The sequence below is a fragment of the Saccopteryx bilineata genome, chromosome 11, assembly GCF_036850765.1.
Source record: "Saccopteryx bilineata isolate mSacBil1 chromosome 11, mSacBil1_pri_phased_curated, whole genome shotgun sequence".
NCBI classification, from domain to species: Eukaryota; Metazoa; Chordata; class Mammalia; order Chiroptera; family Emballonuridae; genus Saccopteryx; species Saccopteryx bilineata.
Window position 1 is genome coordinate 544,386 of NC_089500.1, and position 16,114 is coordinate 560,499.

Below are 16,114 nucleotides of genomic sequence, written 5' to 3' on the forward strand. Positions count from 1 at the left end.
TCCAGCTTCAGAAAAATGCAAAAAAAAAAAAAAAATCATTAAGATATACTTTGAGTCTTCTATGCAAATTAATTTGAAAACTGAGGGACAATGGATGATTTCCCCAGGAAATACAGATGACCCACATTGGATTCTGCAGTGGCAAGAACAGACAGGCAGAGCCCTCTCTGCAGGGGGTGGTTTCAGGATATGTTGTTAGATGAATAAGGAAGACCGAGAGTATGCAACACTCTGGGTAAGACGGCAGGTGTCTGCCACATTGGGCAGAAGAAATCCAGGAGTGACAAAGCAGACAGAAAAGGGACTGTGTTGGTGGGAAAGGTGTGGGAGGGAGGACAGAGCTGCATGGCTTCTTGTAGTGCCTTCTGTGAGGCTGTGACCTGGGGCCGGTGTGCTGCACACCCTCTTCCATGCTGCAGAATTAACCCAGACCCCAGCAGAAGGCAGAGCAGGTGAATGAGAACCTCTGGGGGCGGAGACCAGAACTAGCTGGAGCCCTGGGAAGCAGCACCCTGGCAGCAGGTGGAGAGGCAGCCCAGGGGAAGAGCATCCAGGTTGGTTCTCACAGGCGGAGCCAAGGAGAGTTGGGTGCTGTCCTGGGTGGCAAGACCAAGGGCTGCACACTCAGTGTGGGTCCTGAGCAGAGTCCTGGCTGCAAACCTCAGTGGGAAATGGGGACCCTCCAGCTAGGACTCGAGCTGAGTCCATGTGCAGGCTCAGTGTCGACTTCCTGGTGGGGCCACCTCAGTGCTGGCATGTCAGACGCTAACATGAGGGGAAACTGGGTAGGGGATACAGGAAAACTCTGTGCTAATTTTGCAGCTTTTCTGTAAGTCTAAAATAGTTCAAATAAAAAGCTTTTTTTTTTAATCGTACGTTTTCTGCGTAAACCCTAAGGCACTGGAATAAAAAGCACCATGAGACTGAATTTGACAAGTTTTCCTGAAGCCTTCACACCCCTTCCCCCAAATATTAATGCTGGGATTTCCTCACAGGCAACACCTACCAGAATGTTCCACCCACTTCTAGTATAATCTATTGAAGCCCTAACAGGCTTTTTTTTCTGTAGAAATAGAAAATCGCATCCTGAAACTCATTATGGAGCATCAGGGACTCAGAATAGCCAAAACAATTTAAGAAAAAGAGTTGGAAGTCTAACTAATACTTGCCAATTCACAATGTATTATAAAGCTGCAGTGGTCAGGAGTGTGGCCCTGACATGTGGACAGACGTGCCAATCAATGCAGCGTGGTAGACAGGTGAGATAAACCTTCATGAGCATCTATGGTGGTTCACACTGAGAGACAGGGCTGCCCAGACTGCTCAATGTGGAAAGCATAGTCTTGTCAACAGATGGTGTTGGGAAACCTGGATGTCCACATGCAAAACAATGAACTTCAACCCCTATCTCACTCCACAGAGAAAACTTAACTCAAAATGGGTCAATGATCTTGAAAATTGCCAATTTCTTCTTTCCCCCTTTCATTTGGCTCAAATGGAGAATTAAGCAAGGTGGTTTTCACACTTTTGCTGGTCTCGGTGCCTTTCCTGCTCACGTGCTTTCCTTTGCCAAAGAATTTCGGTAACTTCTGTTTTTACATCTTCCCAAATTATGAGAGAAATATGACTGGGTTATTCAACATGAATAGCAATAAAAAATTTAATTATATTATTATAAAAAAATGGGTCAATGATCTAAGTTTAAAAGCTAAACTATAAAGCTTGTAGCAAACACAGGGGCACATCTTCACAACTGTAGATCGACAATTCTTAAATATGAGACCCAGTGCATATCCAACAAGAGAAAAAATGGGTCAGCTGGACTTCATTAAAGTCAGGCTTGTATGCACTGAAGGACCCTATCGACAGAGAGAAAACAGAACCCACAGAGTGGGAGAAAATATCTGCAAAGCACATATATGAAATGGGTTTAACATCAAGGACATGAGAAGAGCTACTACAACTCTGGAATAAAAAGGGAAATGACCCAGTTTAAAAAATGGGCAAAGGGCTTGAACAGGCTTTTCTCCAAAGAAAATATACACACAGCCAACAAACCCATGAAAAGAGCTCAGCATCATTAGCCAGCCGGGCAATGCAAATCAGGGCCACTTGTGGGATTGGGATGAGAACAATGATGAAGACAATGATGGGGACGACAGCAGCAGGTGCAGCCGGGCGTGTGGGGGAGCAGCGCCAGCGCACTGCTGGCAGGAGTGTAGAGAGCAGCCTTGGGGAGAAACAGTGTGGTGCTTCCTCAAAAATTAAACACAGGCCCTGGTCAGGCAGCTCAGCTGGGTTGAGCATCTTCATGATGCTCCAAGGTTGTGAGTTCAATCCCTGGTCAGGGTGCAGACAAGAATCAACCAATGATGACATGAGTAAGTGGAGCAACAAATTGATGTTTATTTTTTTTCTCTCTTTCTCTGTCTCCCTTCCTCTCTCTCTAAAAATCATTAAATAAAAATTTTAAAAAGTTAAACACAGACTTACCATATGACAACAATTTCATTTGTAAGCACATTTCCAAAATAATTGCGAGCAGTGACTCACAAATCAATGTGATCCGGTGTCCACGGCAGAACAGGTCACAGCAGCTAAAAGGTAAAGAGTCCACCACCAGATGGAGGAGAAACGAAATCCGAGCAGCGAGGTGTTTTTCAGCCAAAAAGGAAGTAAGCACAGACACACACTATAAAGTGGTGACCGTTGACGATATTTTGTTAAGTGAAACGAGCCAAACACAGAAGGAGCAACATTGTACGAAACATGTAGACCAGGTAACTTCATACAGACAGAGGTAGATTAGAGGTTACCAGGCGCTGGGGGTGGGGGTGGGGTGCTTGATGGGTAGAGGATTTGTGTTTGGGGCAATGAGAATATTTTGGAAATAGTGGTGGTGATGAACACTACTGAGTGGTACCATTGCAAATAGCTAAAGAGGCAAACTCATATTTTATGTGGTTGGGGAGCCTCCCACTCAGGCCTGCCGGCGGTGGGTGCCCGGCTGAGTCCTCCGCTCAGCTCCGAGCCCGTGTCCGCAGAGTGGGACTCAGGCACATCCTGCAGAGACATCACCCAGATAACTCGTAACTCAATCCATCAGGCCCGCTGCAGCCCAAGCGGAGCAGACATGGTGCAGCCATGTGCCCAGCACAGCACCCTGCAGGTGTGGGCTGCACCTGAAGCCCCCGGAGCTGCTCTGCACCTCAGGCCCCCACAGGTGATGCCTGCATCACTGCTGGAAGTGCAGCCGCATGCGATGTGTAACCCTGAAGTTCACATGGGGCCTCCAGGGCCTTGAACAGCTGGGACAAGGTCGAAAAAGAACAGTGTGGAAGGTTTCACACATCCTGATTTCAAAACTAGCACAAAACTGTCATGTGGCCCTGGCACAGAGACAGAAACACAGACCAACGGAACAGAACACGGAGCCCAGAAACAGAGCCTCGCATGATCTTCAACATGGCACCAAGACTGTCAAGGAGAAAGGACAGTAGTTCCAATCAAAGGTGCTGGGAAAACAGGATATTCATAGGCAAAAGAAAGAAGCTGGACCCTTACCTGATAGCACAGACAAAACCCCAAACGGACCAAGACCCAAATGTAAACGCTAAAGCTATAAAACTCTTAAGGGGAACACTTCATGACATTGGATTTGGCAATGATTTTTCGGATATGATACTAAAGGCACAGGCAACAAAAGAAAAAATAGATTAACTGGACTTCATCAGCATTAAATAATTTTGTGCACCAAAGTACCCCATCAACCAAGAGAAAAGACACCCACAGATCAGATTACAGGGAGGAAATGTTTTAAACAACGTCTCTGATAAAAGGATTAATACCCCCCAAATATAGAGAGAATTCCTACAACTCAGCAATAAGAACAACAAAATCCTATTACAAAAAATGGCAAAGGACTTGAATAGACATTTCTCTGAAGAAGATACACAGATGGCCAATAAGTGCAAAAGATGCTCAATGCCATTAACCTTCTGTAAGAGAAATAGGAGTCACAACCACAAGGAGACACCACTTCACATCCACCAGGATGCCTGCTGTTAACAAACAGGCCTGACCTATGGTGCCGCAGTGGTGAAAGCGTGGACCAGGAACGCTGAGGTCACTGGGGCTCACCCCATCAAGTCACATACCACGAATAACTATGAATTGATGCTTCCCGCTCCTCCCCACCCCTTTCTCTATCTCCTCCCTTGAAAAGTCAATAAATAAAATGTAAAAAATTAAAAAACAAATAGAATAACAGGTGTGGGCAAGGATATTGATGTTGCAAGTCACAAGCAGCCTTCCTGGAAGCCGAGTAATGAGCTGTTCACAGGAGGCCCTCCCTGGCCAGTGCCTGGGCGCACTCACAAACCACAGGCCCAGGTCCCCTCTGTGATACTGGCGATGGGTCAAGATTTGAGAGGAAAGGACAGACAGGCCATGGTCTCCACGAATCACATCCACGGCCCACCACTGCCACCTGGGCCATGATCCAGCAGAATTCATCCACAGACGACTCAGCCCTTCGCTCCCTGAATGCATCTTTCTCCCGGAGGCCTCCTCCTTTCCTGTCCCGCCCCGTGGGCACCCATCTCGTCCTGCTCACAGGGAAGCCAGGCTGAGAGGCCCCTGAGTAAATAGCCAGGTTGGACACCTGCCCAGGTATGGCATTTTAACATGTTGAAAAGGTAGTCCAGCAGAACATATAAACAGCAACTTCTCCGTGGTTCCTATAATCTAAGTAACTAATCTGTGATAAGGCTGTCAAACACCAAATTCTTTTGTAATTATTCAGGATACATGACAAGGGAGCCAAGTAAATAAAGCTACAACAATGAGCTGCCAAAAAGATCGCACTGGGTCCCAATCCCACCAGAAACCTAGCCATGAGAGGCTGAAGGGCTTCCGCCCCAAGCCAGGTAACCGAGCCCAACGTGACTCACCAGTGTGATGTTTGGCAGGTCAGCCAACCACGCTGGGTCCCACTTTCTGCATTTGTGACATCACCTGGTAATTAGAGCACCCATGTGCCTGTGTCAGGACAGTGAGACCGTGCCTGTGCGGTACCGTCCTTCATCTCATATACCATCCCACAGATCACACGTACACTATTTGCACTGACAACAAACGTTACTTTTACGTCCCGGGGAACATATGTCTCTAGGTGTGCCCTATCAGGAGACGTTGGCTGGGGTGGGGGGCGCAGCTCGGAGGGCAGACCAGGCAACCAATTGCAGGTCTCTGGGGGCCAGAAAGACGCAAGTCTGTAGGAGTAGCGAGCCGTGGCACCAGGGGAGGCGAGGCCGTGCAGCTCGGCAGGAAGCAGGTTCACCGAGGAGGCCGTCTGCTTGGAGAGAACTGGCGATCATTGAATTTTTATATAATTTGACTTTAGCAGCCAGAGTTCCAAAAATAAAGAGCTGTATCACTTGTTTCAGGAACATGTTCTCTCGGTTCAAATAGTTTCTAACTTAAAATACATATTTGTTGTGAGAAGTGCAGGAGGCCTGTCTCGGGATGAGGAGGAGGAAGGGAGGAGGAGGATGGATGAGTGGCAGCCTCGGGCCGCTCTCCAAGGCTGCGTCTTGTGGGGGAGGATGCTCACTTGTCCTGCTGTGTGCTGCCTCCCCCAATGGCATCCTCAGCCCTGGGTCCCACCTGCGCCTCCATCAGGAGGACTAGGGGCTCTTGCCCTGTTTCGTCCTCAAGTCCTCTTTCAGCGTGGCTGTTGTGGCTCCCAGTGGGAGAGCAAACAGCAGACAGCCATTTGATTAAAGCTAGGACCAGCCCTGAGCCTCTGTCCTTCCCGGCCCTGTGTCCCTACCTACTGGCCGACTCACTGTCACTGTCCTGTGGGGTGGCAGCCAGCAGGGTCACTCTGCAGTCACTGTAGGAAGGAGCCAGGGTGGGGACCTGCTTCTGTCCCACAACTCTCTCTCCTGGAAGGACCCAACATCCTGCCCCCGACAGCCTCAGGGCACCCTTCCCAGGACCAGGCCCTCCATAGGCTCAAAACTAAATGAATAAAGAGGTCTGGGGGCCCAGAGTGAGGCTGTGGGGCGGGGGGAAGGCAGTAGGATCTGGGACCCCAGGCAGGGAAGCAGGGGGCAGGCGTCCTTGTGTCCACTATGGGGCCAAAGTGGTGCTGAGGATGACAGAGAACAAGGTGTCCCAGTGAGCTCGGTGTGACCGCTGATGTGACCCCACTTAACACCTGCTGACCACTCAACAGCCTGTGATGACCTGTGTGACAACCTGTGTGACAGCTGTGCATTAATTGTGTGTGACAGGCGTGGCAACGGCATTGGAAAGCTGTGATGTGTGTCAGGATGTGTGACAAGCAGGTGTGACAACATGATTTCAAGGCTGCAAACAGAGCTGACAAACGCTGGAGCTGGGGGCTGCCACCGCCCCCCCCCCACACACACAGCCACTCGCTTTGCTCAAGAACAAAACCCATGACTCCTGCCCTAGTGCGTGTCCTGTGGTCCTGGCTTCCTTCTCAGTGCCCAGGCCACCTCTTTGTCACCCACGTGCGCCCTCAGGGGTGTGCATGGCCTCGCTCAAGCTCAGCGACACCTTCCCAACGCCCCCCTCCGTCAGCCTTGTGAGAACATCCTTACGGGCGATTTAACATTCACAAGAAAGAGCAAGGGACACAATACCCATTACCCTGCGCACGTGTGTTAACATCCTTACTTCAATTTGGAAGGGGCCCTCTACCCTCTTCTGGAGGAGAAATAGTGAACTGGGAAAACCGTTCAGGTCTCATGCCCGTGCCATCTACACGCTAAGTAGTAACAGTCTGCCTGTACATGCACACTAACACCCCCACACTCCTGTCCTCGTCCAACCAGCAGTGCACCCCGAGTTCTTCCCTTTGTAGGTCTTACTAAGCCTGTCTGACTGCTGACTCATGAGAGGAGACAGAAGGAAGTACCCCAATAAATTAGGATCCATTACCTCCGCAGATTGGCACTGAATAAGATTTTTTAAATCGTATGCTTTTCCTTAATTGATATTCCCAAGGCTGCTAGACAATATGTACTTCTCTTATATGCAGAAAAAGCTATGACAGGTGGTTAAAATTGCATTTGTTGCATCTGGAAAACAAGACAAATTATCTTTCCACTTGTCCCTTGGGCTGGGTGCTCACTGTTTTTCAATGGCACATTCTCTTGCTATGACAGAGTCTCCTCTCCTCATAGTTCAAATAGCAGGGCGTCATCTGCCACCCCACGGGGACACATGGGCCCCATGTCTCCTCACAGCAATGAGCCCAGAGGAAGCCCACCACTATGACAGGTTTCTTAGAAAAGCAACATGTGACGATTCCCAGAGATAAAACCCAAGTTGTCTACCCTGGTGCTGCCCACTGGCTCCCATGTGTCTGTACTTCTTGAGACTCTAGAATTTTATATTTCTAATTTGGTGAGTATTAAAGAAGCCAATGATATATGTTTCCTATCTTTCCTCATCTAAAAGATGTATTTTTTCATTTGGTGGAAAAAAATTCAAGGAAATTTGTTCACAGTCAGAAACTGTCATTTTCTTGAAGTAACTGAACCAGCTAACTGCTCCAGGAAGGAGGACAGGCTTTGCCTCCTCATGACATCAAACCATGTCATCAAGGCTGACACAGACTGCTCTGTCCTGTGACTCAACAGCTAATCCATGTGATGGGCATCAACTTTAATATGTTTTATTTCACCGAAGCATTTCAGTCTGTTGCATTGATTGCTATGATGTTAAATAAAATATCCAGATATAAACTTGTCATGCACTTTTTTCCCTGTTAATCAACAGAGACACTTCCCTGACCCCTAAAAAGAAAGAAAGAAAATGGCTCTGGCCAGTTGATTCAGTGGTAGAGAGTCAGCCTGGCATGTGGATGTCCCAGATTTGATTCCCAGTCAGGGCACACAGGAGAAGTGACCATCTGCTTCTCCATGTTTCCACCCTCCCCCCTCCTCTTCCTGCAGCCTTGTTTTCGTTGAGCAAATTGGCCCCGGGCACTGAGGATGGCTCCACGGCCTCACCTCAGGTGCTAAAATAGCTCGATTGCCAAGCAACAGAGCAACGGCCCCAGATGGGCAGAGCATCGCCCCCTGTGGGCATGCCGGGTGGATCCCCATCCGGGTATATGTGGGCGTCTGTCTCTCTGCCTCCCCACTTCTTACTTAAGAAAAAAGAAGAGAGAAAATAGGAAGGGAATTCTCTACCTGGCCATGTTTGACCACTGTGAGTTCAGGGAGACAACCCGAGTCCCCTGGGCAGGAGGGCTGCAACTCAGCAGAGCACAAACACTGATTCTGCCGGAGGGGATGCACCTGGCTGGGGAGGTTTCTAGACCTCACTGAGCTCCGAGGGAAGGAGAGCTGGGTGTCTCTGCGCACATGTAGTTGGGCCCTGGGAGCTCAGCCAGCTGGAGGCAGACCCCCGTCGCCCATACCCTCCTCAGACCAGTGAGAATGGAGCCAGGAACAAATTCTTTACAGAAATAAATGTGCCTCTTCAAGCCAGAACTCAGTGAAAGCGGCTGAACGTTCATTAGCCCACAGCTTCTGGGCCACTGCTGGGCCCCACAGTTCCAGCCTTTGATTTTCCTGTGCTTGACACACCCTGAGTTCTTTCTAAGACCTAAACGCCACCCTTCAAATATCTGAGATGGTTAAAAATATCCAGGAAGGTCATTACCTTTGGAGAACTGCAGCCTGGGGCTTGGGCTACACCTGTGCTAGGGGCAGTGTGGAAGGTGACGCAGGGGGCCATTGGCCTGTGCAGTTCTGCTTTGTGAATCCTGTCAGGGTCTTGCTACCTTAAGTTAATACAGCAACATAAAGGTCTTTTGTACCATTTATACCTTATACTTTCATGAGCCTTTTTCTAAACACACACACTAAAATCCTGGGTGTTTGCTTTTAGAGCGAATGCATTCCTGACTTCCTTTTTGCGACACAAGTTTCCCCTCGGAAAGTCAGACGGCTGAGACACAGTCAGTCCTCGTCTGACTCAGGAGGAGCCAGAGATGTGTTAACAGATCTTCCCACAGCTCACGAGGCCTGAGATGCTCACACCTACTTCGCAGGAACGTGTCCATTGGTTCTGAGGGCTTGGTCACAACAAAGCTTCGAGTAACCTACTTGTCCCTTTTGTGCATCACGGTCAGTCTGACCTCACCTGTCACATGGGGAAGCGAACTGAACCATTCATAAATTTCTCTTAGAAGCTCTGTGACTCTGAGCTAACCCGTGGCTTCCCCGCAGCAATCTATTTCACCTTGACATTTGGTTTGGTTGCTCCTCCAAGTTTTGTGAATTAGGTTTGTTCTTATAAACAAACCAGCTGGGTGACTGGAGCCCAGAGAAGGCTGCAGGTGCCCATGGGTGAGACTCCAGAGGAGGCCCCCCCAGGCCAAGTGCCGCCCATCTCTCCCTTCCACTCTACTTCATCTCACCTTGAAAGAACTCTGACTTCAGCCCCAAACTGTCCGCATCCCGCAGGGGACTGCCCATCAGTACACATGCTCAGATCTTAAGACACACATCTTTCTGCCAGACCCCTGCCCCGCCCCCCCAATCCCACAGACCCCAGGTGCCCCTCCTGGCTCATCCAGACCCCCGGCACCCGCACACACTGGTGCTGCCCATCTGCTCCCCTCCATTGCCACCCCCACACATCCACACTCTGCAGCAGGGAACATCCCTGCTGCACCACTCTCGCCCTCAGCAGTCCTGTCCTCTGGGTGCCTGAGTAGCAGGGGCTTCCTCAGAAGAGAATCCAAACCCTGGGACAAGAGGAGGACCAGGTGGGCCTGTCTGCCAAACAGCCTGAGAGGCTGGGACCCACCTGCCTTGGCCAGGGCCAACCCAACCTTCTGTCATCTCCTACCAACCTATGTGCTCTGCCTGTCCTATTAGTTACGCACACACACTGGTAACCAATGCGGTGGCCACGTGCCCTGGGTGGGGATACTTCAACATATTGAGTTAACCCCCACCCCCCGCACTTACCTGGGAGAGCCTGGCCTGCGCAGGATGCCACCAGCACTGAGAATGCACAGCCCCCGCTCTGCGCCAGTCAGGGGCTTGCTTCCCTCTGTTTCCTCCATGCTTACAAAACACTCAATTTTTTTCTTAAGTTATGGAAATCTCAAGGTATAAAAAAATTACTGCACAGTGGAATGTATAAATTGAAGAAGGATGGGATTGGAACACTATTTGGCACTGGCCTCAGAAAGAATCTGAAAGTTGTTTCCATAATGTGTCCCCAATTAAGGAGCAGATACAACAGTCTTTCCTTGGCAACTCTGTGCAGTCCTGAGTGAGTGGCTGGTCCACACCGAGCACCACAGCCAAGTGTGCCTCACCCCTGCCCCACTGAAGGTGGCACGATGTCCCCAAAATTCAAGATTTAAGAGAAACCAGAGCAATCTCATCCCATCGACTCAGAGGGAATTAGGAAGGAAGTGGAGTCTGTAGGCCAGCTGTGTACACTGTCCCTCCTGGGGGGTGGGTATGGGGCCTGTTCCACGTTTCTCAGCAGAAATGAAAACTCCACGTAGTCCGCTGTGGTTCTGTAGCCTGGGTGCAGGATGACCTTGGGGAGCTCACCTAAGCGACACTCCCCTTCAGCAGCTGTCCCTGAGCAGGGTTGAGGAGTTAACAGCCTGGGCACTTGGGGCTCCTCACAGGCCACCTCCCACGGAGTCACCCCACAATTCACGTCAAATCCATCTTACAACCATGTGCTCCGTGCTCCAAGCCTTGGCGCGCGCGCGTGCGCGCGTACACACACACACACACACACACACACACACACACACACACACGGCAAGAACCAGGGGTCTCTGCAGCCCCAGGAGGAGGGGGGAGACAGGAAGCTCCAGGGAAGGGAGAGACCTTTCTGGAATTGTAAGTGGGGCCCATGCAGCCTGCTCTGAGCTCTGGGCTGTGGTCTGGCAGAGATGACAGAGGGGTTACAAAGGGAATCACAGCCCACCCCGTTATCCAGCTCTGGGAGCCAGAAACCAGAAACCGGAAGCCAAGCCGGCTGAACAGAAGCGCCCTGCACAGCTCACCCCACAACCACCTCTGGAGGCCAACACGTAGGGATTCACGGGCACTGCAGGGTCCTCGGAAACCGCGGGCTTACGGGAGTTTCAGGGCTACAGAGGCCCCCACTCACCCTGCCTGATGCCCCTGTCATCCTGGCGGAGGCCCAGGACCTCCTCAGCCGCCATCCTTGCTCCTTCCCCTACCCCGCACCACTGTCCGCACCGTGGTCTGCTCTCCGCGCCCCCAGCCCCACTGGGCTCTAGAGGTTAGTGTGGATGCCCCCTGTCCCTCCCCCTCGGCCTTGCTCGGGCAGCTCAGGCTTTGAGTTTGAATTCACAGCTTTATCTCCCCAGTTCAGGTCCTCGCCCTGACTAGAGAAGGCAGGGATGGGAGGGCGCCGTGCGCGTGTGAGCGCGCCTGTCTCTGTGTGTGCATGTGTGTGCGCATGGGGGCGACGTTCACTAACACAGGGCGGCAGGAAGGAGCGGGGAAAGGGCCCCAGCGCGCTTGGAGGACTCGCCCACGTTCCGCCCCCACTTCTCAGAGCCGGTAAGCCTACCAACCCAGCCAGGGCGAGCGCTGCGAGAGCCTGTCACCCAACTCGGGTGCTTCCCATCCAGGGCCCCCAACCCGCGTCGCAAATGCTGCTTTGCCGTTTTGGCCCTAGCTCTCACCTGGGCTTGGGCAGGTCCGACGACGCGGACAAGACGGGGCGGCAGTAGGAACTGGCTGCGGCTGCGGCCGCGGGACCTCGATGAAAGCGCTCCGCGCCGAAGCCCTCGCCTCGCTTGTGGGGACCTGGGGGCGGTGCCCAGCACAGCCTGGACCCGGGCACAACCCGGACCCCGGGTCCAGAGTCAGGGAGGGGAAATGAGGGCACCCCTAACGTCTCTCCCCAATCTCCCTTGCTCCCACTCCACCTCGCAACTGGGGAGAAACTGCGCTTGCCTGACCATCGCGGCTTCTGGACAGGTGCTTGCGGCCCCCCACGCTCCCTGCCCTGCTCAGCCCTGACCCTGCGGTGTAGATCCCTGACCACTTCCCATGTTTCTTCCCTCGGACCCTCCGGTGTAGACTCTCCCCGCCTCCATCCCCGCTGCGGCACCAGGACCCGCCAGGGTAGATCGCAGGCCCCACTGTGCGCGCAACTTTACCTCGGGACTGGACTCTGCGGGCTGCCGCTCCGCTCACCTGGCCTCCACAGGGCGGAGCGCGTTGTCTCTGAGCCCGCAGCCCGGGGAGTCCGGCACCGCCCCGCGCACCGCCCCCGGCCCGGCCCGTGCCCCGGCGATCCAACCGGCTGCGGTGCCGCGGCGCCCCCTCGCGCCCGGCTGCAGGTCCCAAAGGCTGGTGGACCCCGGCGCCGCTGCCGAGAGTCGAAGGCTATGTCCACTAGGAGCGAACTCTAGAGGGCGGATGGGCCCTGCGCACCGCGCCTACCATCGCACCAGGCACAGGCTCACAGTCACACCCTCGCGCTCACACACACAGTGTGGAGACAGAGACCCCGCCCACACCACAAAGCAACCCTCTGGCAAAAGACCTGGGAGGGGCTCTCCACGTGGGCGCTGCCCTGAGCACCCTGGGGAGGCCACTTGGGGGTGTGGAGACTCTCACCAGTCACTAGCAGAGCCTGCTATGAGGCCAGCAACGTGGGGTGGACCCTGATGACCAGGTTTGCTCCGGTGAGGGATTTCATCATTCATTGACCAGGAGGTGCTCCTCTGCAGCGTAAGCCTGAACACCCTGGTCCAGAAAGCAGACTTTTCTCCATAGAAACACTAAGTGGATTTAGAGCCAGAGAGGCCTGGACACCCAACCCTGAAAGGCCAGCTCCCTCGGGAGTGCTTCTGGGCTGTGCCTGGTGACCAAGTCTTCCTCACCCCAGAGAACAACATCTGCAGCTGCCTAGGGAACTGGGTGACAGTCTATCCCGGAGAAACGCTCACGGAGATACAAACAAGCCAACAGATAACTCCATGAATAAGCTCTCCTGTCACTGTGAGTGCCCAGCTGCTGGCAGGTTTACTATGGAGGTGGGTGTATATGATTTCTCTGCTAAATATTCCCTGGAGGAAATTTCCAGCCAAAGCTCTACCCTGGCTGCCTCTTGCAGGCCTTGCACCTCTCTCAAGTCCCTAGGTTGCTATGACCATGCAGAGTGGACCCAGTTCATCACCTCCCTTAATACCTTTGTTTATCCAGCCTTTTCCGACACCATGTCACATTTTCCATCAACTTTTCCATCAACCTTGGCTTTATAGTCAACAAAAATGTGTAGATTGTTCTGTCTCTACTTGTGCAGTTGTTTTTAGTTTTTTTTATGATCTATAATTTTCAGTTATTTAGTTCTTTAAACTCAAAGTGCATTATATTAAAATTTGTTCCTATTCAATTTTATTTCATTAGTTTTTGCTAACCTTTTTGGTGAGCCTGTCAGGTGTTTCAGAATCTTCATCCTATCACAAAACATATTAGTGCCTTCTCACCTTGAGCCATTGGACCACCAGTAGTCTCAGTCATCCACAAAGTCAACGTTCTCAAAGGAAGGCAGCCCCTGGGGCCTGGTGGCATTCTCCTCTGGTCGGCATTGACTAACAGCCAACGTGTTTTGGGCCTGATAGTCTGTCTCTGTCTAGACTGCTGGAGCAAGTCACATTTTCCATTTTTGGGGGGAGGTGCTCATGGAGACAGTGCAAGGCCTTCCTGAAATCAAATGTAACCAATCAGAGGTCTGTTTCATACGGCTTCTGCAGCATTGCATTGATACACAATCTGTCTTTCTGAAAAGGTGTGGTGCAGCCCACTGGCCCCAGAAGGTGCTGGTCCTGGGCCGTTGCTCGGAGGTCTTTGTGTCCTTGACCTGGTCACCTCTCTGTGCTTCAGTTTCCTAGTATATAAAGTGGGAACAACAGAACCTCCCTCACTGTTTGTTTTCATAACTAAATGAGTTAACACTAGGACATGTCTGACCCACAGTCAACAAGTCAAGTACCATGGTTATTTTAGGTGCTTACAAAATGGTAATGACCTAGAATATTTCAGGGACATTGAAATCAAACACTGATCATGTTTACAAACCAAGGTCCAGGGGACCCTTGGAGAGTTCCAACAGTCTACCTTTCTGCCCGAGGGCTCGGCCTGGTCCCTGCAGAGGACACCATTGGCATCCCCATAACCCTGACCCTGACCAAGTGCACACACACATCCCATGTCTCGGGGACTCACGGGCCGATGTGCATGTCCTTTTAAATTACTCTTCTGTGTGCCGTTCTCAGCTCTCTACGCCCCTGGGTCTCCCTCACCAGGTGTATCTCATTCCCCTCGGTTACTCTGATTTGCTCTGTTTCTGGACTTCTGATGTTTCACTCCATGGTTCTGATGTGTTAACATCACAGTTACAGTGTGTCAATGAGGGGCTAATGCTGATAACCCGGCAGCCCGGGCCCCGGGATCCCAGGCTCGGTCATAAGGACAGTGCAGCCGGGGACAAGACCGCAGAAGATGGTACTCATGTTTCCCAGTCAACTCTTTGTTGCTTTTTCTAAACCACGTTACACCCGTGACCTAGCTGTCCCACCAGCACTGTGTGAGCTTCTGTTTTAGGAAAGGAGCAAACATTTACAAAATGTTTTCTGCATGTAATAAATGGTCATCGTAAAATAAAAAAATAGTAAGCTTCCTGTGAAAAATACAAAGGAGAAAATAAGAAACTTCCTTCTCTCCTATTTCCATCATTCAAACTTTTTCACCATTGCTGTTCTGGTACCAAAACACTTTGGTCTTTTTTTTTTCTTCCTTTTTTTTCCATTTTTCTGAAGCTGGAAACAGGGAGAGACAGTCAGACAGACTCCCGCATGCGCCCGACCGGGATCCACCCGTCACGCCCACCAGGGGCGATGCTCTGCCCATCCTGGGCGTCGCCATGTTGCGACCAGAGCCACTCTAGTGCCTGAGGCAGAGGCCACAGAGCCATGCCCAGCACCCGGGCCATCCTTGCTCCAATGGAGCCTTGGCTGTGGGAGGGGAAGAGAGAGACAGAGAGGAAAGCGCGGCGGAGGGGTGGAGAAGCAAATGGGCGCTCCTCCTGTGTGCCCTGGCCAGGAATCGAACCCGGGTCCTCCGCACGCTAGGCCGACGCTCTACCGCTGAGCCAACCGGCCAGGGCCACTTTGGTCTTTTTAACATAAAAAATATATATGTTTTTGTTTGTTTATATGTGAAGATGCCATCACACTAGTCACTGTATTTTTATCACTTAACAGGAAATGACCACTTCCAATTTTTTCCAGACTCCAACATCATTTTAATAGATTGCATAGAACTCCATCCCAGGCTAGTACCTTACTTTCCTTTATTACTTTTATTGATTGATTTTAGAGAGACAGAGAGAGGAAGGGGGAGAGAGAATGAGAAAGAGAGAGTAGGGAAGCATTCATTTTATTGTTCCACTTATTTATTGTCCTGACCTGGGATCGAACCCGCAACCTTGGTGTTTTGGGACAACGCTCTATGAACTAACCGGCCAGGGCCGTTAGTACCTTCCTTTAACTGAAGCTATTATTTGACATGTTTTCCCCACCATTTTTCACTATTATAAAATGCTCTGCCTTAAACACCTTTTAGGTGCATCTTGGCCCACTGTCCTGACCACAGTGACGTGCTGGTGAGTGTCTGCTGGTGTGCCCAGTTGGCCTTGTGCAGCGCACGCTGCATTCTGTTGCCTTGTCTGGCACCTGAGGGTGTGTCCGTGAGCGTTCACCAGGTGTGCAAGCGAGGATGTCTAATTACTTCCTTTACCAGTGTTTTCCAAATTAGTAATTTTCTTCTCGATATTGAACCATAATTTCCATTTCTTGGCTGACTTTCAAAGCAGTGTGATATATTCTCTCCTTTTATTTTTTTGGTCACAGCTTTACTGAGTGAGAACTCAGACACTACACCATCCCCCACCTCACTGTGAAGTTTAGTGACTTTCAGGGTGCTGCGAGTTGTACAGGCACAGACTCAGTAGGTTCTAGAACTTTTCACTGCCCTGTAATACCACT

At 51.2% G+C, this 16,114-nt stretch overlaps 1 protein-coding gene across 3 annotated transcripts in view; it reads right to left on the minus strand.

The window, feature by feature from the left end:
• The window catches only part of KCNG2 (potassium voltage-gated channel modifier subfamily G member 2), a 40,493-nt gene extending 28,074 nt beyond the window's left edge, over nt 1-12,419 (minus strand). The window contains exons 1-2 of one of the 3 annotated variants that reach the window (XM_066247507.1): nt 12,221-12,419; nt 11,741-11,887 (exon numbers count right to left, since the gene is read on the minus strand). The gene's annotated coding sequence lies outside the window, so the exon portion shown is untranslated. Of the gene's footprint in view, nt 1-1,432; nt 1,516-11,740; nt 11,888-12,220 lie in introns of those variants that run through there. The other 2 variants (XM_066247505.1, XM_066247509.1) reach the window with 2 other exon arrangements.
• Between the last annotated feature and the right edge of the window lie 3,695 nt (nt 12,420-16,114).